The 24,949-nt window shown below is 40.3% G+C and overlaps 1 long non-coding RNA gene across 2 annotated transcripts in view; it reads left to right on the forward strand.

The window, feature by feature from the left end:
- The first annotated feature begins 7,856 nt into the window (after positions 1-7,856).
- The window catches only part of LOC145531824 (uncharacterized), a 120,801-nt gene continuing 103,708 nt past the window's right edge, over positions 7,857-24,949 (forward strand). The window contains exons 1-2 of one of the 2 annotated variants that reach the window (XR_014072783.1): positions 7,857-7,957; positions 9,934-10,168. This is a non-coding gene — a long non-coding RNA (uncharacterized LOC145531824). The remainder of the gene's footprint in view (positions 7,958-9,933; positions 10,169-24,949) is intronic. The other variant, XR_014072784.1, reaches the window with a different exon arrangement.

A 24,949-nucleotide genomic window follows, 5' to 3' on the forward strand; every position in this document is an offset into this window, starting at 1 on the left:
GATTCTTAACTGCTTGTGCTGTGCTTAGTTGTTCCTTCGTGTCTGACTCTTTGTGACCCCATGGACTGTGTCCCACCAGGCTCTTCTGTCCATGGGGATTCTCTAGACAAGAATACTGGAGTGGATTGCCATGCCCTCCATCAGGTCTTAACTGTTTAATTTTCTCTATATCAATTGCTAGTGTTTCCCACTTGCTCCAACAGCTTCTTAGTACAATTTCCCACATCATAAAACATATGAGATAGTCTCATGTTGGTTTTGTTGTTGTTGTTTTAAAAGGAACCTCTCTTCTGAAGCATCTGTGATTTGCAGCTCTCACTCTTTAGAATGTTTCACTCACTGCTGCCATTTTGGGGTTTTCCTTTACCATCAACCAGAGTATTCCTCTCACCTCTCCTGTGTGTTGGGTCCTAGGAAATTTCAAATCTTGTATAATCTTCTTCCTTCATTTATTTTGTTGTTTTGACTTTGTAGTAACTAGCAGCTTCCTGAGAAAGAATGTATCATAAGTAAATTAATTTCATTTAGATTGCACATATCTAAAGTTTTTATTTCATCTTTTTGCTTTGTTGCTTAGCAGGATATAGAATTTTAGGTTGGAAATAATTTTCATTTAAGACTTTTGGATGTATTTTCTATTGTATTTCAGTCTCCAGTGTTGACGTTGAGAAGCCCCAAACCATTCTAATTCTATATTCTTTGGACACTTTCTTTAGCTCTATATTGTGAGAATGTCTGTTTTTAAAAAACAACTTTATTGAAGTATGATTGTGCAATGAGCTGAAAAACTGTGAAATTCGAGTGACTACTTCTTACACTCATGACACTATCACAATAAAGAATATAGCCATTTGGATATATCAATTTGCAGTATGCAGTTTCCTCATGCCCTTGAATAATTTCTTATTTCTGTCTCTCTTTGCAACCCCTCTCCCATGACCTATCCCCAGAAAACCACTTTTCTGCTTCCTATCAGTATAGATTATTTTGCATTTTCTAGAATTTTCTATAAGTGGATTAAAATACTATGTATTAATACTTTGTTTGCTTGGTTTCTTTCACTCACCATAATTATTTAAAGCTACTTATATTCTTACATGTATCAATATTTCATTTTTTATTACTGGCAAGCAATTTATTGTGTACAGCTAATTTATATGGAAATGCAAATGAACTAGAAATAGTCAAATTTTTTCTCACAGGTCAATTATAAGCAACCCAGTAAAAATAAGCAAAAGATTTGGCTACTTCACAAAAGAAGATATATAAATAACCCAATAAGCACATGAAAACATGTTCAGCATCATCCATGGTGAGGAAAATGCAAGTTATAACTATAGTAAGATCCTCTTACAAATACACTAGAATAACTGTTATTAATAAAACTGACAATAGCAAATGTTGGTGAGAATCTAGAACAACTGGAATTTCATATATTACTGGTGGGAGTGTAAAATGACACAACCTTTTTGGGAAACACTTTGGCAGTCTTTTATTAAGTTATTCATACTGCTGCTGCTGCTGCTGCTAAGTCGCTTACTAGCAATTTTTCTCCTAAGTGTTTATCCAAGATAATTGAAAGCATATATATACCCAGACTTGTGTACGTTCATTTGAGCAGCTTTATTCAAACTAACCAAAAACAGGACATAATCCAAATGTTTATAAAAAAATGAATGGATAAACAAATTATGATATATTCATATCACAGAATTCTTTTCAGCAATAAAAAAGAACAAGCATTGATACTTACAAAAACACAGATGAATCTCAAAGACTTAAGCTGATCTAAAGAAGCCAGGAACAAGAGTCTATCCTGTATATTCCATTTATATGAAATTCTAGAGCAAATGTAATTAAGCTCTATTGATAGAAAACAGGTCCTTGGTTTCCTGGGGCAAGAAAAAGGGTAGATGATTGCAAAAAGGCATAAAGGAAACTTTGGGAGACAATGAAAATGCTCAGTATCTGTCTTGACTGGGGTGGAAGTTATAAAAATATATACATTTATCAGATCATGTTGACTTGCATCTTATAATATGGGTGCAGTTTATGTTACAGAAATATCTCAGTGACTTGACTTAAATGACTTAAAATTGGCATGTCATCATATTGTGGGTTGCTGCCACATGGCATTTCTACTCTTAGACCCACATCACCCAGAAATCCAGACAGAGGTAAAGGGATATCAATGTGGCAAAGGAAAAGAGAAAAAAAAGAAAAACTAAAGTTTATGGTTTCTAAATGCTTGCTTGTTACCTTAAAAATATGTTTTATAATTTTTGAAAGTTAGAAAATAAATGCTGGATAGTGAAGGGAAAATTTATTCAGGTGAATGTATGAAAACTCAGTCTGGAAATAGAAACTTAGCATTCTATTCTGGCATGTGCCATCACATACAAAGTAATAAATATGTGGATTTTCTAAGAATTAGAAGACATCTAAATGCATTCAACACTAAAACTCTGCTGAATAGAGTTGACTCTTTGAAGACTCACCAAGCCTGTCATCCCCAGGCCCAACATTTATAAATATTGTGCTGGCAAAGTGCTCAGAAATTGGTATCAGAGATTAATGTTTCCTGTTTATACAATATGAAATACATGGGAATTTAATGCAGTTGTGTTTAAAAGAAGGCTTTTAGAAGTATAAAGGAATGAGTCTAATGTAGGAGATTTCAGGAATGACAGAGGAGAGTGAGGTAGGCACAAGTTTCATCATTCTTGGTACCATGTCACCCTAAGCAAGTTTTTTCCCTTCCTAATTTCCTGCAGAAGCGGCCTACAGCTATTTTCCTTAACTGACAAGTTGAAATAAACAATTTATATTTTCTTGGAAAGACCCAGTTTTTTTCTTCCATGATTGTACTTTTTAAAATTTATTGGAGTATAGTTGCTTTACAATGTTGTGTTAATTTCTGCTGTATAGAAAAGTGAATCAGCTATATGTATACATAATATCCCCTCTTTTTTGGATTTCCTTCCAATTTAGGCCACCACAGAGCACTAAGTAGAGTTCCCTGTCCTACACAGTAGGTTCTCACTAGTTATCTATTGTACACATAATAGTATATATATATGCCGATCTCAATCTCCCAGTTCATCTCTCTCCCTCATTTCCCCCTTGGTGTCCATATGTTTGTCCTCTCTGTCTGTGTCTCTATTTCTGCTTTGCAAACAAGTTCATCTATAGCATTTTTCTAGATTCTGCATATATGCATTAATATACAATATTTGATTTTCTCTTCTTGACCTACTTCACTCTGTATGACAATCTCTAGGCCCATCCATATCTCTGCAAATGGCACAATTTCATTCCTTTTTATGACTAATATTCCATTGTATACATGTACTACATTTTCTTTATTCATTTCTTGGTTGGTGGACATTTATGTTGCTTCCTTGTCCTGGCTATTGTAAATACTGCTGCAATGAACATTGGAGTGCATGTATCTCTTGGAATTATTGTTTTTTCCCAGTATATGCCGAGGAGTGGGATTTCTGGGTCATATGATAGTTGTATTTTAACTTTTTAAGGATCTCCATACTGTTCTCCATAGTGACTGTATCAATTTACATTCTCACCAACTATGTAGGAGGGTTCTTTTTTTCCCCACACCCTCTCCAACATTTATCGTTTCTGTATTTTTTGATGATGGGCATTTGGACCAGTGTGAGGTCATATCAATATCAACAACCTCAGATATGCAGATGACACCACCCTTATGGCAGGAAGTGAAGAAGAACTAAAGAGCCTCTTGATGAAAGTGAAAGAGGAGAGTGAAAAAGTTGGCTTAAAGCTCAACATTCAGAAAACTAAGATCATGGCATCCGGTCCCATCACTTCATGGCAGATAGATGTGGAAACAGTGGCTGACTTTATTTTCCTGGGCTCCAAAATCACTGCAGATGGTGACTGCAGCCATGAAATTAAAAGATGCTTACTCCTTAGAAGAAAAGTTATGACAAACCTAGACAGCATATTAAAAAGCAGAGACATTACTTTGCCAACAAAGGTCCATCTAGTCAAGGCTATGGTTTTTCCGGTGGTCATGTATGGATGTGAGAGTTGGACTATAAAGAAAGCTGAGGGCCGAAGAATTGATGCTTTTGAACTGTGGTGTTGGAGAAGACTCTTGAGAGTCCCTTGGACTGCAAGGAGACCCAACCAGTCCATCCTAAAGGAGATCAGTCCTGGGTGTTCATTGGAAGGACGGATATTGAAGCTGAAACTCCAATACTTTGGCCACCTGATGCAAAGAGCTGACTCATTGGAAAAGACCCTGATGCTGGGAAAGATTGAGGGCAGGAGGAGAAAGGGACGACAGAGGATGAGATGGCTGGATGGCATCACCAACTCGATGGACATGGGTTTGGGTGGACTCAGGGAGTTGGTGATGGACAGGGAGGCCTGGCGTGCTGTGGTTCATGGGGTCGCAAAGAGTCAGACATGACTGAATGACTGAACTTAACTGAACTGAGGTCATATCTCATTGTAGTTTTGATTTGCATTTCTCTAATAATTAGTGATGTTAAGCATCTTTTTATGTGATTGTTGACCATCTGTATGTCTTCTTTGAAGAAGTGTCTATTTAACTCTTCAAAAACCCATTTTTTTGATTGAGTTGCCTTTTTTTTTTGTATTGAGTTTCATGAGCTGTTTGCTTATTTTGACAAAGGAGATTACTCTCTTGTCAATTGTTTTATTTGCAAATATTTTCTCCCATTCTGAGGGTTGTCTTTTCATCTTATTTATGGTTTCCTTTGTCTTGCAAAAGCTTTTAAGTTTAATTAGGTCCTATATGTTTATTTTTGTTTTTATTTTCATTACTCTAGGAGGTGGGTCAAAAAAGAACTTTCTGTGATTTAGGGTGTTCTGGCTATGTTTTTCTCTAAGAGTTTTATCTGACCTTATATTTAGGTCTTTAATCCATTTTGAGTTTATTTTTATATGTGATGTTAGGTAGTCTTCTAATTTCATTCTTCTACATATAGTTGTCCAGTTGTCCCAGCAGTCTTTTCTCCATTATATATTCTTGAATATTGAAGAGACTGTCTTCAACTGAAGACACTTACTGAAGAGATTGTCTTTTCTCCATTGTATATCCTTGCCTCCTTTGTCATAGATTATGTAACCATAGGTGCACGGATTTATTTCTAGGTGGAAAGAACCAATTATTTAAAGAGGTCTCTGATTTTATCTTGTTACCACTCAATAAAGGAGGAAAACTTAGAAATGAAAAGAGTTGAGACAAATCAATCAATTAAAATGTATGGGCCCTAATTATTTGAACCCTGGTTAGAAAAAGCAAAACGTAAAAGTAAGCAAGGCAATGCCAAAGAATGCTCAAACTACCACACAATTGCCCTCATCTCATATGCTAGTAAAGTAATGCTAAAAATTCTCCAAACCAGGCTTCAGCAATACGTGAACCACAAAATTCCAGATGTTCAACTTAGTTTTAGAAAAGGCAGAGGAACCAGAGATCAAATTGCCAACATCCGCTGGATCATTGAAAAGCAAGAGAGTTCCAGAGAAATATCTACTTATTTACTATTTGTTTATTGACTATGCCAAAGCCTTTGACTGTGTGGATCACAATAAACTGTGGAAAATTCTTCAAGAGATAGGAATACCAGGCCACCTGAACTGCCTCCTGAGAAATCTGTATGCAGGTCAGGAAGCAACAGTTAGAACTGGACATGGAACAACAAACTGGTTCCAGGTAGGAAAAGGAGTTCGTCAAGGCTGTATATTGTCACCCTGCTTATTTAACTTATATGCAGAGTACATCATGAGAAATGCTAGGCTGGATGAAGCACAAGCTGGAATCAAGATTGTGGGAGGAAATATCAATAACCTCAGATATGCGGATGACACCACCCTTATGGCAGAAAGTGAAGAAGAACTAAAGAGCCTCTTGATGAAAGTGAAAGGGGAGAGTGAAAAAGTTGGCTTAAAGCTCAACATTCAGAAAACTAAGATCATGACATCTGGTCCCATCACTTCATGGCAAATAGATGGAGAAACAGTGCAAACAGTGTCAGACTTTATTTTTCTGGGCTCCAAAATCGCTGCAGAGGGTGACTGAAGCCATGAAATTAAAAGACACTTACTCCTTGGAAGGAAAGTTATGACCAACCTAGACAGCATATTAAAAAGCAGAGACATTTCTTTGCCAACAAGGGTCCATCTAGTCAAGGCTAAGGTTTTTCCAGTAGTCATGTATGGATGTGAGAGTTGGACTATAAAGAAAGCTGAGGGCCGAAGAATTGATGCTTTTGAACTGTGGTGTTGGAGAAAACTCTTGAGAGTCCCTTGGACTGCAAGGAGATCCAACCAGTCAATCCTAAAGGAAATCAGTCCTGAGTGTTCATCGGAAGGGCTAATGCTGAAGCTGAAACTCCAATACTCTGGCCACCTGATGCAAAGAGCTGACTCATTTGAAAAGACCCTGATGCTGGGAAGGATTGAAGGCAGGAAGAGAAGGGGACGACAGAGGATGAGATGGTTGGATGGCATCACCGACTCAATGGACATGAGTTTGTGTAATCTCCGGGAGTTGGTGATGGACAGGTAGGCCTGGTGTGCTGCAGTCCATGGGGTTGCAAAGAGTTGGACACGTCCGAGCGAGTGAGCTGAACTGAAAAGCAAGCAAAAATTGTGAGACAGTTGGGGAAATGTGGATACTAACTGGGTTTTGAATGGTATTAAGAAATCATTGTTAACATTTTTAAAGTGTGGTGATTTAATTTTGGTTTTGTTTTAAGAAACAGCTTTTATATACATACTGACTTACTTTGGATTAAATGATAACGTTTCTGGCATTTGCCACTAGATAATATAGGTGAAGAGAGCTAGACAACTTTGACTTAGTATCAGATTCTTAAAGGAAAATTGCTCATGGAGTTAATTAATATGAGTGAATCTGAAGGTTTACTTTAATGTGATTCTCTGGGTAACAGCTTTGGAGCTTGTTCTTCCAGCATTTGAAGCATGCTTTTAAAGAAGTCCACAAGAACAGGAACAGGAGACCACATGGTTTTTTACATTTTAGTTTGGAAATTGTCCTATGCCAGCTCCCTTGCCCTCTGTCCATGACTTTTACAGCTTTCATCTTACTTGGCTTTCACTGGTTCCCTCCCTTTCTCTGATGCTGACTCTAGATGCAGGATCTGGTTAAGCCCTGGCACTTCCTTGGCATGCCATTTCCAGTGTGGACTCTTCATTTACAGAAACCATGGCCACAGCCAAGTGGCACCATATTCCTCACCTTTGCCAGGCTTACGGGTGAAACACTTTGCAAGGAGCTCACAAAGACCTGTCTGTTTGAGGATGTAGAAGAGTCTTATATAATGAAACAGTTTTCACAACCGATCATCAGACTTGGAAGAGAAAAGTGTTAAATTATGGGTACATTACACTTCCACCAAAGAACTGGATGAGCAATATTACTGATCTCACAGGAAAAAATATCCTGGAAAATGCTAATTAATTTCACTTTCCTCTTACACTTTATATTTCATCAGAAGGCTCTAAATTGTCATTCTTTAAACCATAGTTTAAGCAATGTGATATTTTCCAAATTGTAGGTCATTTCCCTTTAATGGGTTATGAAATTAATTTCATGGGCAGCAAAAAGCAGTTTGAATAGTCTAGACTAGTTTAGAATGAAGTGGAATAGAATAAATATGTTAAAGTGAATCACACATAGTATGTGCATACTAAGTGACACATAGTAAGTTGCTTCAGTAGTGTCTGACTCTCTTGTGATCCTTTGGAATGTAGCCTGCCAGGCTCCTTTGTCCATGGGATTCTCCAGGCAAGAATACTGGAGTGGTTGCCATGGCTTTCTTGAGGGGATCTTTCCAACCCAGGAGTTGAACACACATCTTTTATGTCTCCTGCATTGGCAGGCAGGTTCTTTACCACAAGCATCATCTGGAAAGCACACATAGTAAGAGTGACTATATTTCTTATAAAATTTTTAGTTTTGTTTGTGTTTGTGTGTATGTGTGTGCTGTGTCACAGTGTTAAAAACAATTTCTTAACTGTGGTCATTGTCCCAAAAGCTTGAAAACCCCTACATAATACATAAATAACAAAAAGACTCATGGGGAGAAAATTAGAACTCAATGAAAATTTCTTTCCAACCAAAATCCCTGTTACTAGTCATTTGAATCAGAGAACTAAAACTTGACTATGCCAACCAGTCAGAAACTAGGAATAACCTGGCAGAAGAAACAGGCTAGAGGTGCCACATGATTAGTTGTTCTTGGGTGGGTGGTTTAGCTTGCTGTTTTTCTGTTGATTTTTTTAAAGGCCCTGTGCATTTGTGTTACTTGGTAACTGCCATTTCTAGACTCAAATTTGTCTATCTCTGGCTGCAGCTGGTATATTAGCTGACAATAAGAGGATGAGCAAGGTGTGGAACTTTGCTTGATCTGCTGCAGCCCAAATGAACATCCCTGCGCCACCGCCCCCCCCCCCATGTGTGCATTGCCCCTGCCATTTAGGTTATGGTAATAACAAGGTAAAGTGACATTAGTCACCAAACCATAGATTCAAGCTGCAATATCCAAGGCTCTGACAAGTTTGGCTATATGCCAAGGCCATATTCGGCCAAAGAATGCCTGCCCGTTGAAATCCCAGCAGGCATACACATACAAATTCTTGTCTATTCTTGCAGCCCTGGGGCAGAGAAAACAGTATCTCATTTGCCAAATTTTTTTTTTTTTATAAAACTTTCAATAAGAACTTCATAATGCCTACACAGCTGAACATTTAAAGTTCAAATCCTCCACAAGTTTGTGGCACTAACAGCCTGTCATTGTTCTTTGAGAGCCATCATGGAATGAATTTGCATGTTTTTATTCCATGCTAGAATATATCCTAATAAGGAACACAACTAACGAAAGGGTGAGTCTCCAGACAAAAAGGCCCTTGGAGAAGGTATTATTCAGCCAAAATATCTCTCTCAGATGACATGATCCTATGGAGAATGAAATGTTCAAATTCTGACTGAGGGGTTCAGGAAGAAATGAGTCCTCCGGTCTGAAAAGGGGAGTAGGAAGGGGAACACAGAGGTGTAGCAATGACAGAGAATGTGAAAATGTCTCTATCAGATGGTTTCACGGTGTGATCTAGTCCATGGTGGGTCCCTGAGTGTGAAAGAAGCCAGGCCTACCATACTGAAAGCACAAGGGCAGGGCCCTTGGCTTGGCTCCCCAAGCAGCCATCAGTGATTCATCTGGAGGAACAGCTGGGGCTCCCGGCAGAAGGGAGCGGGTGCAGTCACTGGGTTTGCAGGACCACAGAGATCCACAGCTCTAACTCAGCTCTGACGCAGACCAGGACCAGGCCAAGCTGGCCTTTCCCAGAGAACAGAGTCTGCTCAGGTTCCTGTTCTTGCCTCGTTGCAGATTTCAAATAAGGTAACAAAAGTGGCATCTGGAACATTTACTGGCAAGCAGGCATGTCTGCCTCCCCTCTCTCAGACCTCGTTCTCTATTTCTTCTCTCTCGGCTCCTTTCCCGCAGTTAGGAGGAGCCTGGCATTGGTGTGAAACTGGCCTGCATTCAAATCCAGCCTCCCCAGTTGTTTGCTATGTGGCTTGAAGAAAATTATCGAACTTGCCTAAGCCTCAGTGTCCTCAGCAAGAAAATGCAGAGAGAACTCTTGCCTTAGAGGGTTGTATGGAGATTGAGAAAATGTGAAACATTTGGCAAACTTTAAAAGTCAGGGTTTCTCAACCTCAGCACTTCTGATATTTTGGCCAAATAATTCTTTGTTGTGGGGGTTGTCCTGTGCATTTTAGGATGTTTATGAGTATCCTTGATCTCTGAAAACTAGATGCCAGTGGTACTCACGCTCTGCTTGACTGGGACTTGCAGTTTACCTTTCTCTGTCTCTGTCTCCCTCTCTCTCTCTCAGGAAAATGAAACTGCCTTGTGCTGAGTAGTCCCAGTGGCAAGGAACTAAGGCCTCTGGTAAATAGCCAGCAAGCAACTGGGGCCAGCCTGCAGCCAAGTTAGTGAACTTGGAAGACACTTTCCCCCAAGTTGAGTTGCCTGTAGCCCTGGACGATACCTTGATTGTAACCTTGTGAGTCACACTGAGCTAGAGGCACCCAGCTGAGCCACGCCCAGATTCGTGCCCTACAGAAATGGTACTAAATACTGTTCTTCAAAGCTGCTAAGTTTTTTGACAATTCATCATTCTCACAAACTAAGACTAAGACCAATAATGTATTAAATAATGTATCAGGTGCTGAATTGGGGAGCAGATGAGTGAGATGGAGTCTCTGCTCACAAAGGGCTTATAATGCAGAGGTGGCCCACAGGGGCAGATCCTAAGGTTTCTATGGCTTTCCTTTTCTTTCCTTCTCTTTTTCTATTCCTTTTCCTGTCCACATTTGCATCCATGACATTAGTCTATCCCACAGGTATCACATGGTTGACCTGTAATGTTTAGTTCTTTGACTTATTCAAACATCTTAGAATTAATTCTCTCTTTACCTCTTTGGAGGGTTCCCTTTAAAATTGTATTAAAACCACAATGAGATATCAAATGGCAGTTATCAAAAAGACAGGAAGTAAAAAATATTGGCAAGGATGTAGAGGAAAGGGAACCACTGTGCGCTGTTGGTGAAAATGTAACTTGGTACAACCACTACGGAAAACAGAATGGAGGTTCCTAAAAAATAGAACTACCCCATGATCCAGTATTTCACTTCTGAGTATTACACTGAAGAAAAGAAAACACTAAATAAAAAAAATAACTCATATACCTCCACATTTTGGAAGGACAAGAGTAGAACTCACTTTAGAGATGGTTGAAACCAGGACTAGAGCATCATCAGTGATCACTCTTGTCTTTCATCTCAATCTGTGCAAGTGGGCTTCATCCTTCCACACTGAGTCCTCTATGAGTCAGGAGATGTGACCACCAGGAGCTCCCAGCTCTGAGCCTTACAGCTTTGTGACCAGAGAGGAAAGGGGCATCATTCTTCTGGCTTGAAAAATCCCAGAGAATGTTTCTAATTGGTTTAATCTGCTGATCAATCACTCTAGCCAGGAGCATGAGGTATTAGGATAAACTCAACTAGAGTCATGTGCTCAAACTGTTGCTAGAAAAAGCAGAGAAAAAGATGATGGGCAGCCAAGAACAAAAGACATCTATCAGTTAAAAAAAATCCAGGAAGGATCATAAGATGCATATTATTCTCCAATTTGTTTTAATCAGTAAACTATATATTGTGGACTTCTTTCCATATCAACATATATTATGATCAGTTTTCTAGACCATACATACTCAATTGAACAGAAATGTGAAACTTTTTTCATTTTCTCTCCTATCATTTAGTTTAATCATACTCCACAGAATCTCCCTTTCTTACCCTTCAGTTCAGTCGCTCAGTCGTGTCTGACTCTTTGTGACCCCATGGACTGCAGCACGCCAGGCGTCCCTGTCCATCACCAACTCCTGGAGCCTGCTCAAACTGATGTTCATTGAGTCGGTGATTCCATCCAACCATCTCATCCTCTATCATCCCCTTCTCCTCCCGCCTTCAGTCTTTCCCAGCATCAGGGTCTTTTCCAATGAGTCTCTTCTTCACATCAGGTGGCCAAAGTATTGGAGCTTCAGCTTCAACATCAGTCCTTCCAATGAATATTCAGGGTTGATTTCCCTTAGGATTGACTGGTTTGATCTCCTTGCAGTCCAAGGGGCTCTCAAGAGTCTTCTCCAACACCACAGTTTGAAAGCATCAGTTCCTCAGCATTCAGCCTTATGGTTCAACTCTCACACCCATACATGACTACTGGAAAAACCATAGCTTTGACTAGATGGACCTTTGTCAGCAAAGAAATGTCTCTGCTTTTTAACATGCTGTCTAGTTTGGTCATAGTTTCCTTCTAAGGAGCAAGCCTGTTTTAATTTCATGGCTGCAGTCACTGTCTGCAGAGATTTTGGAGCCCAAGAAAATAAAGTCTCTCACTGTTCCCATTGTTTCCCATCTATTTGCCACGAAGTGATGGGACTGGATGCCATGAACTCAGTTTTTTGAATGCTGAGTTTAAGCCAACTTTTTCACTCTCCTCTTTCACTTTCATCCAGAAGCTCTTTAGTTCGTCTTCACTTTCTGCCATAAGGGTGGTATCATCTGCATATCTGAGGTTATTGATATTTCTCCCAGCTTGTGCTTCATCCAGCCTGGCATTTCACATGATGGACTCTGCATATAAATTAAATAAGCAGGGTGGCAACATACAGCCTTGTCTTACTCCTTCCCCAATTTGGAACCAGTCTGTGTTCCATGTCCAGTTCTAATTGTTGCTTCTTGACCTGCATACAGACTTCTCAGGAGGCAGGTCAGATGGTCTGGTATTCCCATCTCCTTAAGAATTTCCCACAGTTTGTTGTAATCCACATGGTCAAAGTCTTTGGCATAGTCAGTAAAGCAGAGGTAAATGTTTTTCTGGACCTTTCTTGCTTTTTTTGTGATCCAACAGATGTTGGCAATCTGGTCTCTGGTTGTGCCTTTTCTAATCCAGCTTGAATTCTGGAAGCTCTCGGTTCACGTACTGTTGAAGCCTCACTTGGAGAATTTTGAGCATTGCTTTGCTAGCGTGTGAGATGAGTGCAATTGTGTGGTAGTTTGAACATTCTTTGGCATTGCCTTTCTTTGAAATTGGAATGAAAACTGACCTTTCCCAGTCCTGTGGCCACTGCTGAGTTTTCCAAGTTTGCTGGCATATTGAGTACAGCACTTTAACAACATCATCTTTTAGGATTTGAAATAGCTTAAAATGGAATTCCATCACTTCCACTAGCTTTGTTCGTAGTGATGCTTCTTAAGGCCCATTTGACTTCACACCCCAGGATATCTGGGTCTAGGTGAGTGATCACACCATTGCGGTTATCTGGGTTAGTGGTTATTCTGACCCTTAGTCTTGGCAAAACTCATAGCTTTCTGGTCTCTTTTTTATTATTAAAATGGCTTGGCTTGTCAAGAGTTGTTTAAACCTAAATCTCATATCCAGTTGTTTGTTCATTCTGTCCCTCAAACCTGCCAGTGTGGGGCGGGCTTCCATCAAGCAATTTGGAGTGAAGAAGGGTGTGGGTTATTGTTTCACTTTTTCTGTTCTCTCTCCTCTATGGTTGGAGTGTGAGGTGTGTTCTATTCATCTTAGTTTTTGATTGAATAACAGAGACAAGTGTGTCCTATTCATGTTAGTTTTTGATTGAATTTGAATCCCCCCAAATTCATATGTTGAAGCCCTAACCCCTGATACATCAGAATGTGACTGTATTTGGAGATAAGGCCTTAAAAAAGAGGTGATTAAGTTGAATGAGGCCATTAGGGTGGCCCATATCCAATCTGACTGGTGTCCTTATAAGAAGAGAAAATTTAGATATACCAACACCAAGAGCTCCCATGAGAGGGACAACCATGTAAAATCAGGAAAACCAACCCTGTGGTTGGGGTGTTGTGATGGTGCTTATTGTACTCTAAAGGCTGCCTTTCATGGGACACATGTTCATGGGCACACATGTGTGGCTTCTTAAGGGGGAATCACAGAAAGTTCTCAGGACACAGTTCTTTGGCATGGTAAATATGCTTTTTCCAATTCCCTCTTGATGCCGACCAAGGACAGTTTATACTACAGTCTCTTGTTTGCAAGGGGTCTCCCTCCTGGTGACCAGTTCACTCAGGGAGGGACCCAGCAGGGTGTCTGGAGCCTGGCTACATTCCAGGATCATTTCAATCTCAGGAAGCCGGCATAGCCTTGTCACATGCAAACGTGGGCGGGCAGACCGCTCCATCCATACGTCGTCTTTGCCCAGATGTCTGTTTCCTTTTATTCCCTACTCAAGCAGACATCTCAGAGGACATCTGAACAGTTCCACTGAATAAGCAGGTATCTGAGCAGGAAGACCTCCTTTCTTACCTGAACTTCTAATCTTTGCATGTTTCCTCTTACTTAATTCTTTTGAGAGAGTCTCCCTCCTGAGGAAAGGAAGGGAAACCATAACCCTCCCAACTAAGCTGACATCTCAAGACTGAAAATTCTCCTTGAACTTTGTTTCCTAAATCTATACATGTGTAGTTTGGAGGGAATTATACACGAATAGCTGGGTAGCTGAGTCAATTCAGCTGTTTCTTACCTGCCCTGGAGAGACACCTGGCCCCCAGCTGTAGGCTCCCTTTAGAATGTGGGTTATTTATCTCCTCAATCTCCAGTCAATTCTGAGACAGTCTTGGTAGAAGTCAGTTTACTTGAAACCTGTTTTAATGACTTACAGAGCATGAAAACAATGTGACTTAACTAGTATTCTCCAGGTAAACATTTGGGTAAGGTCCAGGTTCTTGCTATTGCTTCGATGAATGTACTGTTTGGGAGAACTGATTGTTGTACGTGTGTGCTTATGCATGGATGTTTCACAGGCTAAATTCCCAGCTTTAAAACTGCTGAGTCAAAATAGATTAAAATAACTTAAAAAGTTATTCTGTGCATCATCATAAACTTTTTCAGTTCAGTTTAGTCACTCAGTCCTGTCTGACTCTTTGCGACCCCATGGACTGCAGCACACCAGGCTTCCCTGTCCATCACCAACTCCCAGAGCTTGCTCAAACTCATGTCCATTGAGTCAGTGATGCCATCCAACCATCTTATCCTCTGTCATCCCCTTCTCCTCCTGCCCTCAATCTTTCCCAGCATCAGGGTCTTTTCCAATGAGTCAGTTCTTCGCATCAGGTGGCCAAAGTATTGGAATTTCAGCTTCAGCATCAGTCCCTCCAATGAATATGAAATATCATAAACGTTTTGCATTACCATAAAGTAAAGACTTCTTAATTTTGGTGTAGAGTCCTATGAATTTTAATACATATCTAGGTTCTTGTAGTCACCACTACAATCAGGATACAAATCTGTCCATCACCCCAAACACTTTGTCATGCTGTCTCTTTATTTTGCACTCTTCCTCCTACCCCTGACCCCTGATAACAACTCATTTGTTCCAGCAAAATTTTAAATGGTAATAATCTTCTACTTGTTCAGTTTGATTGATTGACAAAGTAATGAGTGCTCTGTCATAAACAGGTTCAAGACATTAGTAGCTAGGTCTGCTAACTAAGATCATGTTTCCATGTAATTAATTCTAATGAGAAGATAAACTATTTAACTTTTTTCAAAAACATTTAAATAGAATCATTTTTAAAATACTCTGGGCCTTAAGAAAGGTAAGCCTTATTAGCATAGAATGTTCTATCACTATATGTAATTCCATGTGTTTTTAGAAATATTTATGAACTAAATCATAGATTGTAAGATAAGTACAATTTAAATAAGAATAATATATATATTTCCCAACTGAAGACCTAGAATATTACAGTACATTTAAACACAATGCTTTGTGTTTCCATCCATTAAGTCATTCTTCTTTCCTAGGGCTGCGGGTGGCCCTTCAAACCAAAATTCTTTTAATATTGTTTAAGTATTATTTTGGAAGGGGGATAGAATTTTTCTCTTTATATTGACAACTGAAATTACATTGTGGTAAATAGGATGATGGCTCCCCAAAGATGTTTACAACCTAACCCCTGGGACGTGACAAAAGGGTCTTTGCAGGTGTGATTAACTTAAGGACCAGAGATGGGGAGATTATCCTAGTCTATTCAGGGAAGGGTCCAATGTAATCACAAAAGGTCCTTGTAAGAAGTCAGGAGGGTCAATGTCAGGAAAGGAAACATCATAATGGAAACAGAGGTTGAAGTGATACAAGGAGGGGATCATGAGCTAAGAAATGCAGGAGCCTATAGAAACTAGAAAAGTCATGAAGATAACAAGTTGTTGTTGTTAAATCAGTAAATTTGTGGTAATTTGTTACAGCAGTTATAGGAAAGTAATACACTATCTATGTTTTTATAAACTTTATCGAATGCTCTAAATATAGTATGATACGTAAATGTTTTTATTTAATACAATTTCAAACTTTCCCAAAAGTCAAAAGAATAGTCTAAGAAACATCTGTATTCCCCTTATCTGGATCCAGCAGTTGTTAATATTTTATTCCATTTGTTTTGTTATTTCCTCTTTCTATTTTTTAACCATTTGAAAGCACCTTGCAGATATTATGACCCTGTCCCCATACATTCTCTAACATGTGTTGCCTAAAATCAAGGACTTCTCTTACGTAATCATGCAACAATGATCAAAATCACAAACTGTAACTTTGATGTAATCAAAGTTGGGCTTCCCTGGTGGCTCAGATGCCTGCAATGTGAGAGACCGGGGTTCGATCCCTGGGTCAGGAAGATCCCCTGGAAAAGGAAATGGCAACCCACTCCAGTACTGTTGCTTAGAAAATACCATGGACGGAGGAGGCTGGTTGGCTACAGTCCATTGGGTTGAGAAGAGTCAGACACAACTGAGCGACTTCACTTTTGATGTAATACTTTAACCTACAATTCATATTTAAATTTCCCCAGTGGTGCCAGTAGTGCTTTTATAATCCCCCTAGTCTAGGATCCAATCCAGAGGCATACATTGCATTTAATTGTCATGTCTCTTTAGTTTCTTGTAACCTGGAACAGTTTCTTCATCTTCCCTTGTGTTTCATGTTTTTGACAAGTGTGGAGTCAGACTTCCCAGGTGGCTCAGTAGAAAGAATCCAGCTGTCAATGCAGGAGACGCAGGAGACACAGGTTCGATGCCTGGGTCAGGAAGATCCCCTGGAGTAGGAAATGGCAACCCACTCCAATATCCTTGCCTGAAAAATGCCATAGACAGAGGAGCCTGATGGGCTACAGTCCATGGGATCGCAAAGAGGTGGACACAACTGAGCAACTAAGCACAAATGCACAGGCTACGTATCTTTCAGGATTTCTTTTTTCTTTTACTTTTTCTCGCATTTCCTCATGATTTAATTCAGGTTATGCATTTTCAGCAGGAATACCAGAGGTGTGATGTGGTCGTCCTTCTCTGTGTCTCACATCAGGCACACAAAGTCAGCTTGTTCCCTGGTCGGTGATGTTAATCATCTGGGCAGTTACTATGTCCCTGCTGTGTAATTAATAAGTAATTTGTGGGCGAGTACTTTGAGATTACCATCTCAACTGAAAAAACTGTAGCATTGACCCTGTTTCCATTTTTTAACTCCCTTCTCTAAACATTGAGAAACCTGTCTTCCATGTCTGATATGATATTTCCATGATCTAATATGATATTCAAATAGGTTCAGCTATTTAAAATGGTATTGAGTGTCACTATTTTCCATTGCTTACAACCCATAGTCATTCACTATCTCCAAAAATAGAGAGAATTTTTGTCCTTACTGTTGCAAAATCTTATTCAAATTACGTTTAAAGTTTTTTTTTTTTGACTTTCGTGTTGCCAAAACATTTCTCACTTTTCTATAATGTTATTTTCATTTTTATCTTGTGATTATTCCAGGGGAGGAAGAGATGTCTTATTGGAATATATATAAAGAGTTTATAATTTAGATGATAAACCATTCTCTAGTGTAAGACTTTCAGCTGATAGGTATAGGTATGAAAGATCTTGGCATCGGTGGCATGGCTATGGTTATTCAAGTTCCAGAGAATACCATGAAGCAGCCAACATAGATAGGCCTCTTGGGTGGTAAATGTTTCTCTTTTTTCCACATGAGGGTACTTAATGACTCTCGTGGGAAACCTGAGTTACTGATACAGACTTCAGGTGGGTTCTAGGAATGTCTAAATGACTCAGTGATCACTGCCTCAGGAAGCTAACTGACCTGTACTTCTAATACAAGGTCAGTTTGGGCCAGCCTTAGGAAGACTTTTTTTAAAGGATTATCTAAACTTGTGGGTAGTTTTTCATTTCTTGGAAATGAGAAATTTAAAATCAGAACCCATATTTGGTAAACTAGCTTGACTTATTCAAGGCCAAAAGAGTCAGGGAAGAGATGGTCATGATAAAAATCAGACTGACAAGAGTCCCTCTACTGTGGGAAGAATGGTAACGCTTCGAGCATACTATGGAGGAGAGGAGAGCCAAGGGGCACTATCAGTGCTTCGTGAACCCAAGGGACCTTAGAAAAAATTCATAAAGGCATCTCAAATGCATTCCCAGGAAAGAGCACATGGGCTTGGCACCAAACACAACTTTGATCTGAGTCTTGGTTTATGGAATGACTTTCAGTAATTTGTTTATTGAGTGGCTCTAAGTTCTTCAAGCTTTTTAAGGTTTAGTTTCCTTCTATTCTATAGGGATTGTAAAGGTGCTTATATTACATGGTTTTTGCACAGATTTATTAATGTATGCCAAGCTCAGTAAATGTCAGCTAGTAGTAAGTTTACAAAGTCCATCCAATAAAGAGTTTAATTTGTCAATTCTTAGTTTTGTGAGTATTCAGGGGAAGGGTCAAAATGATCACCTTTTAATTGGCAAGCTAGTCTCTAAAACAACAGGATCTTGTCTTGCAACCACCTGGGTGGGGTGGATGTATAAACTTTGGAGCAGTGGTGATGGTACAGATGAAGGAAACTCGTCACCCCTGTGTAGTACCATGTACTTACAGTGATGTTATACACTGTGTGAACATAGACCAGAACACAGGGAGCAACCTACAATGGCATAACCATGCGTGTATAAACCACAATTCTTAGGGAGCAACCTACAGTGGCATAACCATGTGTGTATAAACCACAATTCTTTTTTTTTTTTGCAATAGTTGGTAGAACTACCACATCTCCAATATGTCATGACATGGGGAAATGTTTAGGAAATAATGCTAAGAGAAGAAAAGCAGGCTGACTGGCTGAGTCCCATAATCACTATCAGTAATTAGGAGGCACATAAGTTTGGGTCAGAAATCCTGTCTACCTCCCAGTACACTGTGGCCTGTGGGCATGGGCCTGTAGTCCTCGTGTCTGTCCAGCACTCAAGATCTGGGCACTTTTCTTGCTTTTGACCATGGTGGTCAAGTGTGCTCCCAGCTTGGTTTCTGCCATGTGTTCTCAGCACTGACTTCCTTAGTATCTGTTAGTATCCACTGTAGGCTCCAGAAGCCCCGTGCTCCAGGTGCTGACTCTAGGATGTCAGATGTGTTCTCAGGTCATCTGGGATTTGCCCTTCCTCCAGGAGACATCCAGGGACAATAAGTTTTATTTTCCCTGTGGAAGGAAATTTCTCAATCAACAGGATCACCTTGGGTCTCATCCAGCATGGGTCTCCATCACCAGACCAAGGAATGGACACACTCTAGAACTTTATTGGCATGTAGAACCCAGGAACTGATCTCAGCATGCCTCCCTTGGCTTCGTGCTACCTGGATTTTGAGTTCTCAGCCAAATCGGTTATATAAAGAGGATTCAGCCCTAGCCAAATTCTGAGTAACAGACATTATCATCTACGCTTGGCAAAAACGAAAGCGTGGAATGTGAGTCAGTTGTTTTATTCTACTTCCTAGTGGAGAGAGACAGTTTCTAATCCCGTGTGAATCGAGTCATTCAGGAAGAAACCCTATCCCAGAGAATTATTCAGATGTGATGGCGGTGGCTCTTAATTAGCCACAGGTTGACTCAGGGAGTGGGGGACCTGACGCGGCAAGATTGCTGCAGCACACCTGCTCATGGCCCTCACCCCAGACTGGCCTCTTACTCAGTCTCCAACACGTGTACAGCAGCAGCAGCAGCAGCAACACGTGTACTTCTCCCTTTAGCAAATGATCACAGTTATCATCACCACCTACTTAACTGTAGCATGACCAGATTTTGACGTTACATCCATCCCACCCCAACACACAGGCTGTCTTCTGAGGAAATGGGTTCCAACCATCAGGAAGGCATGTTCTTTGCTGGACGCTGAGATGCAGCCAGTGAGCAAGGCTGGAGGGAGACTTAGAAGCAGAGCTGAGTTGCTCACCATGATGGGGTTCAGGGTTAGAGGAGGGGGAGATTAAAACAAAAGTTCCAGGGGGACATCCAGGAAGAACAGACACAAGACAGCCAGGTCTAGGACTGCTTCAGCAAAGGGTGAGGAAGAATCCAGGTTGGAGATCAGATACCTACTAAGAGAAGTTGGAGTATTATACTGAGGTGTGTAATAATGGAAACCAAACTCCTTCCTCTATCCCTCATATACAATGTTAGTCAGCACCTATGTTGTTCATTGATGCTTTTGGTGCAAGGCAGAGTGTCTATTTATTGGAGAGAAGAGAGATGCTATGTCTTGCATAAGGGTTAGCAGGAAATCAACAGAAAGGTATCAGGATCAGGATCAGCCACAGGATCAGCCACATTGAAGTTACTAGTGTAATCACAGTATTTATTTAATACCTATACCTACCCCCCATCTCCCCACCTAATCCACGAACTGCATGAGGATAGGAATTGTGTCTCTTGTTAGCATGTCTCCAGTCCCAGGCACAATGTTGACACATAATGTTGTTGTTATTCCATTACTCAGTCGTGTCCAACTCTTTGCAGTCTCATGGACTGCAGCACACCAAGCTTTTCTGTCCTTTACTGTCTCCCAGATTTTGCTCAAATTCATGTCCATTGATTCCGTGATGCTATCTAATCATTTCATCTTCTGCACCCGCTTCTCCTCCTGCCCTCAATCTTTCCCACCATCAGGGTTTTTTCCAAAGAGTTGACTGTTCCCATCAGGTGGCCAAAGTATTGGAGCTTTAGCAACAGTCCTTCCCATGAATATTCAGGGTTGATTTCCTTTAGGATTGACTGGTTTGATCTTGCTGTCTAAGGGATTGTCAAGAGTCTTCTCCAGCACCACAATTCAAAAGCATCAATTCTTTGGCGCTCAGTCTTCTTTGTGGTCCAACTCTCACATCTGTACATGACTACTGGAAAAACCGTAGCTTTGACTATATGGAACTTTGTTGGCAAAGTGATGTCTATGCTTTTTAATACGCTGTCTAGATTTGTCATAGCTTTCCTTCCAAGGAGTAAACATTTTCTAATTTCATGGTTTCAGTTACCATCTGCACTGATTTTGGAGCCCAAGAAAATAAAATTTTTGGATGTCCAAATATATGTTGGATGAATACACAAATGAATGACTCTACTTGGTGGCTCCATACAACTTCTGGTCCCCAGCTGAACAGCGATCTAAAAGACAGTATTTGTTTGTCCCTTTGCCCAGTGTCTGAAGGACACAAGAGAAGGCTGATGATTTGGAGGGTGATGGGTCCAGCAGCAGAAGCAGCAGCTTTTAGGGCATTCTTTTTAAAAAGATACTCTTTGGCTCTAACGACATGGTACTATTGACTGACAACAGAGCTGGAAATAATGATGCTCCATATGCATGAAATAATACAGGCCATCAAGTTCCCCTGCTTTATTTGCAGTGCAGAAAGCCAGTCTGATTTCACTAAGTATTAAAGTCACAACAGTGCAATGAGATTTTACATGCTGATTTATAAGGAAAAAGAAAGAAAAGCTCTGTGTGAAGAATTACAAACGTTCTTTCCCTGTTTACCCTCTGGGTACTTTGATTGTGAAAAGAAATTGAACTCTCCATTGTACTCAAATGAGATACCTAGAAAGAAATTTAAAGTATATGTAGTTGCAATAACCTTCAATGTTTTCCCTTAGGCTAAAATGAAACTTATTAAATTTAGAAGGAAAGTGTCCCGGGCCTGCAGTGTATCACTAGAAGAGGGTGGTATTTTGAATCAGAAGATGTGGGTTGAAGGCCCAGCTCAACCACTCACCAGCTCTGTGAGCTTGGAGCAGTAAAATGAATGAAAGCTCAGGGTTTCAGTTTATTCATCTGTAAAGTAAGAATATTACTATGATGTGTGTACATTTTGTGAAATTTTGGTGAAATCGTTTTAGTATAGCTGCTTTGGCTTAGCCATTCTCATGTGACCTAAAAAATAACAAATCGTTTACCTTTTCAGTTCAGTTCAGTCACTCCGTCGTGTCTGACTCTTTGCCACCCCATGGAATGCAGCATGCCAGGCCTCCCTGGCCATCACCAACTCCTGGAGTTTACTCAAACTCATGTCCATTGAGTTGGTGATGCCATCCAACCATCTCATCCTCTGTCGTCCCCTTCTTCTCCTGCCCCCAATCCTTCCCAGCATCAGGGTCTTTTCCAGTGAGTCAGTTCTTCGCATCAGGTGGCCAGAGTATTGGAGTTTCAGCTTCAGCATCAGTCCTTCCAATGAATATTCAGGACTGATTTCCTTTAGGATGGACTGGTTGGACCTTTACCCTTTAAACTTTTAAAAAAATTTAAAGCAACATGTGTATGAGAATCCTTATTCCATTCCTGTGTCCCACTCCAAGCCTGGCCCAGAGTGGAAAGTTAGGTGTCAAAGACGAATTAATAGCCAGTGACAGTTACTATATGTAGAACTTGATAATTAAGGGGGAAAAAGATAACCATTGCTGGTAAAAAAGAATTGCTGTTTATTACAAAAAACAACCTGAGTGGTGACATAATTTGTGTCGGGATAGATATTTTGTTTAGGGAAATATATAGCAGGTCACTTTGGGAGTAGGCTTGGTCTGAAAGGTGGGAGAAACAGAGAGAGATACACAGAGCCAGAAGGCTGAATTTCTCTGCAAAATAAATTAAGGAAAGTGTGGGGTTTCTCAGGGGCAAACTAACAGAGTGAAGACAAATGGCTCAGGTCAGTGAAAGAAGGCAAAAGTGAGGGGAGAGACCCAGGTGATGGCAAGGTCAGTCCTGAGGAGGAGCCCCTGTGACAGAGAAGGACCGTGCGGTCTAGGGTTGCTCCAACTCTTCTTAGGTTTCTTACCTAAGTTCTCAGTTTCAGAGAGCAATTAATAAAAGGTACAATTTTAACTCAATAAAACCAGCAACACCTGGAATGTGGGAAGATGAAAAAAATGAGCTATAAAAGCATTTCTAATTAACAATATTTCTTTCCATTTGCAGTTTTGCTACCGTGTGTCTAGGTATGCCTTCATTTATCCTTATTTGGGACACTGTACTTCATAATTCTGAGGACTTAACGTCTTTAACTCTGTAAAACTTTCTCAGATTTGATCTTTTTCAAATTCCCTCTCGTATCTCGGTTCTTTCTACTTTGTCTTTCTGGAACTCCTCTTTGGCAATGTTGAACTTTAGCTGAGATTGGTGTTGCCAGAAAGCAGGAATGGTTAAGAAATCCCCTCAATTCTTTTGTGTTCTGGAAAAGCTGACGTCAAAGGACCAACCTGCCCTTGTATCCTCTGCTATAAAATCCATTTCTTTCCTTCCTTATGGGCTCCCGAAAGACTCTCCCTGATTCTCTTGTTTACTTGACTCGGTAGAATCCCAAGTCCCCTTCTTTTTCATGGAGACAGGCTTCATTAATGAACATTCATCTATTGTGATAGCCTATTTAACATTGTCTCCGTAATTTTCTGGTTCACTTTGTCTTTGATACATTAAAGACATATAGATTAACCTCCTTGCAGTGGACTGCAAGGAGATCCAACCAGTCCATCCTAAAGGAGATCAGTCCTGGGTGTTCATTGGTAGGACTGATGTTGAAGCTGAAACTCCAATACTTTGGCCACCTGATGCAAAGAACTGACTCATTTGAAAAGACCTGATGCTGGGAAAGATTGAGGGCAGGAGGAGAAGGGGACGACAGAGGATGAGATGGTTGGATGGCATCACCGACTCAATGCACATGGGTTTGGGTGGACTCCGGGAGTTGGTGATAGACAGGGAGGCCTGGCGTGCTGCGGTTCATGGGGTCGCAAAGAGTCAGACACGACCGAGCAACTGAACTGACTGAACTGAAGGATTAACCTTCTTATTCATTTCTCCATATTTCTACTCCTATTTCATACCTTCTCCCTCTTTATCCCTCTGTGCTGCATTGCATATAATTGGCTAACATCTATACACCAGTTCACTAATTCTCTATTCAGTGCCTATCTTACAAACAAGTTTTCGTTTCTAAAAGTTCTAATTTCTCTCTCTCCCTCTCTGCCTGTTTTTTTCCACATCCTATCATGTTCTTTCATTATTATGTAATTATTTTCAACAAACTTTTTTATTGGCCACATTGTGCTCCATTCAGGATCTTAGTTCCCTGACCAGAAATCAAACCTGTGCCCTCTGCTTTGGAAGACAAGAGTCTTAACCACTGGATCACTAGGGAAGTCCCAACATACTTCTGTTGTATTCTTATGAATGGCTCTTCTTTCTTCAGTCCTTAAAAATGCTGCTTCTCCTGATGGTTGCATCTGCCAGTTCTCCCTCACAGTAGATCACTTCCTTGTATAGTGTGTAATGTTCTCATTGTGACATTATCTCAGTGTTTTTTACCCCCAAAGTGGTGATTGCTGTGGGCTCTGAATTGTAGAAGTATTCTTACAAAACTATTTTGAGTTTGCTTCTGCTTCAGTCCTAGTGAAAGAAAGTGAAAATGTTAGTCGTTGAGTCATGCCTAACTCTTTGTGACTCCATGGACTGAAGCCTGCCAGGCTCCTGTGTTCATTGAATTCTTCAGGCAAGAATAGTGGAGTGGGTTGCCATTCCAAGGGATCTTCTCTACCCAGGGATCAAACCTAGATCTCCTGCATTGCAGGCAGACTCTTTACTGTCTGAGCCACCAGGAAAGCCCTCAATTGTATCAGTTTCACTAATGTTAGCATTAATCTATCACGTTGGTTTCTTGTAATATAAGGATAGCTAAATGTTGAACCTTATATCCTTATGTTGTACAGCTTTGATGAGTTATGTACATTTTTTCCACCCAGACCTCTGATTACTTTCAGGATCTATTGGCAAGACTACTGTGTGGGGATTTTTCTACCCCATATTCACGGATGGGGTAGCTTTTCAAAATTCTCAGCCTTTTTGATTACAGGCCTCTTCATGTGATCTTCCTATATACGTAGGATTTTTAAATGATCTCTCAATAAAAAGAAACAAAACTCAATCTGTTACTATCAGGCTTAATTTGTCAA

The sequence above is a fragment of the Giraffa tippelskirchi genome, chromosome 2, assembly GCF_054371585.1.
Source record: "Giraffa tippelskirchi isolate mGirTip1 chromosome 2, T2T-mGirTip1v1.2.pri, whole genome shotgun sequence".
Classification (NCBI taxonomy): domain Eukaryota; kingdom Metazoa; phylum Chordata; class Mammalia; order Artiodactyla; family Giraffidae; genus Giraffa; species Giraffa tippelskirchi.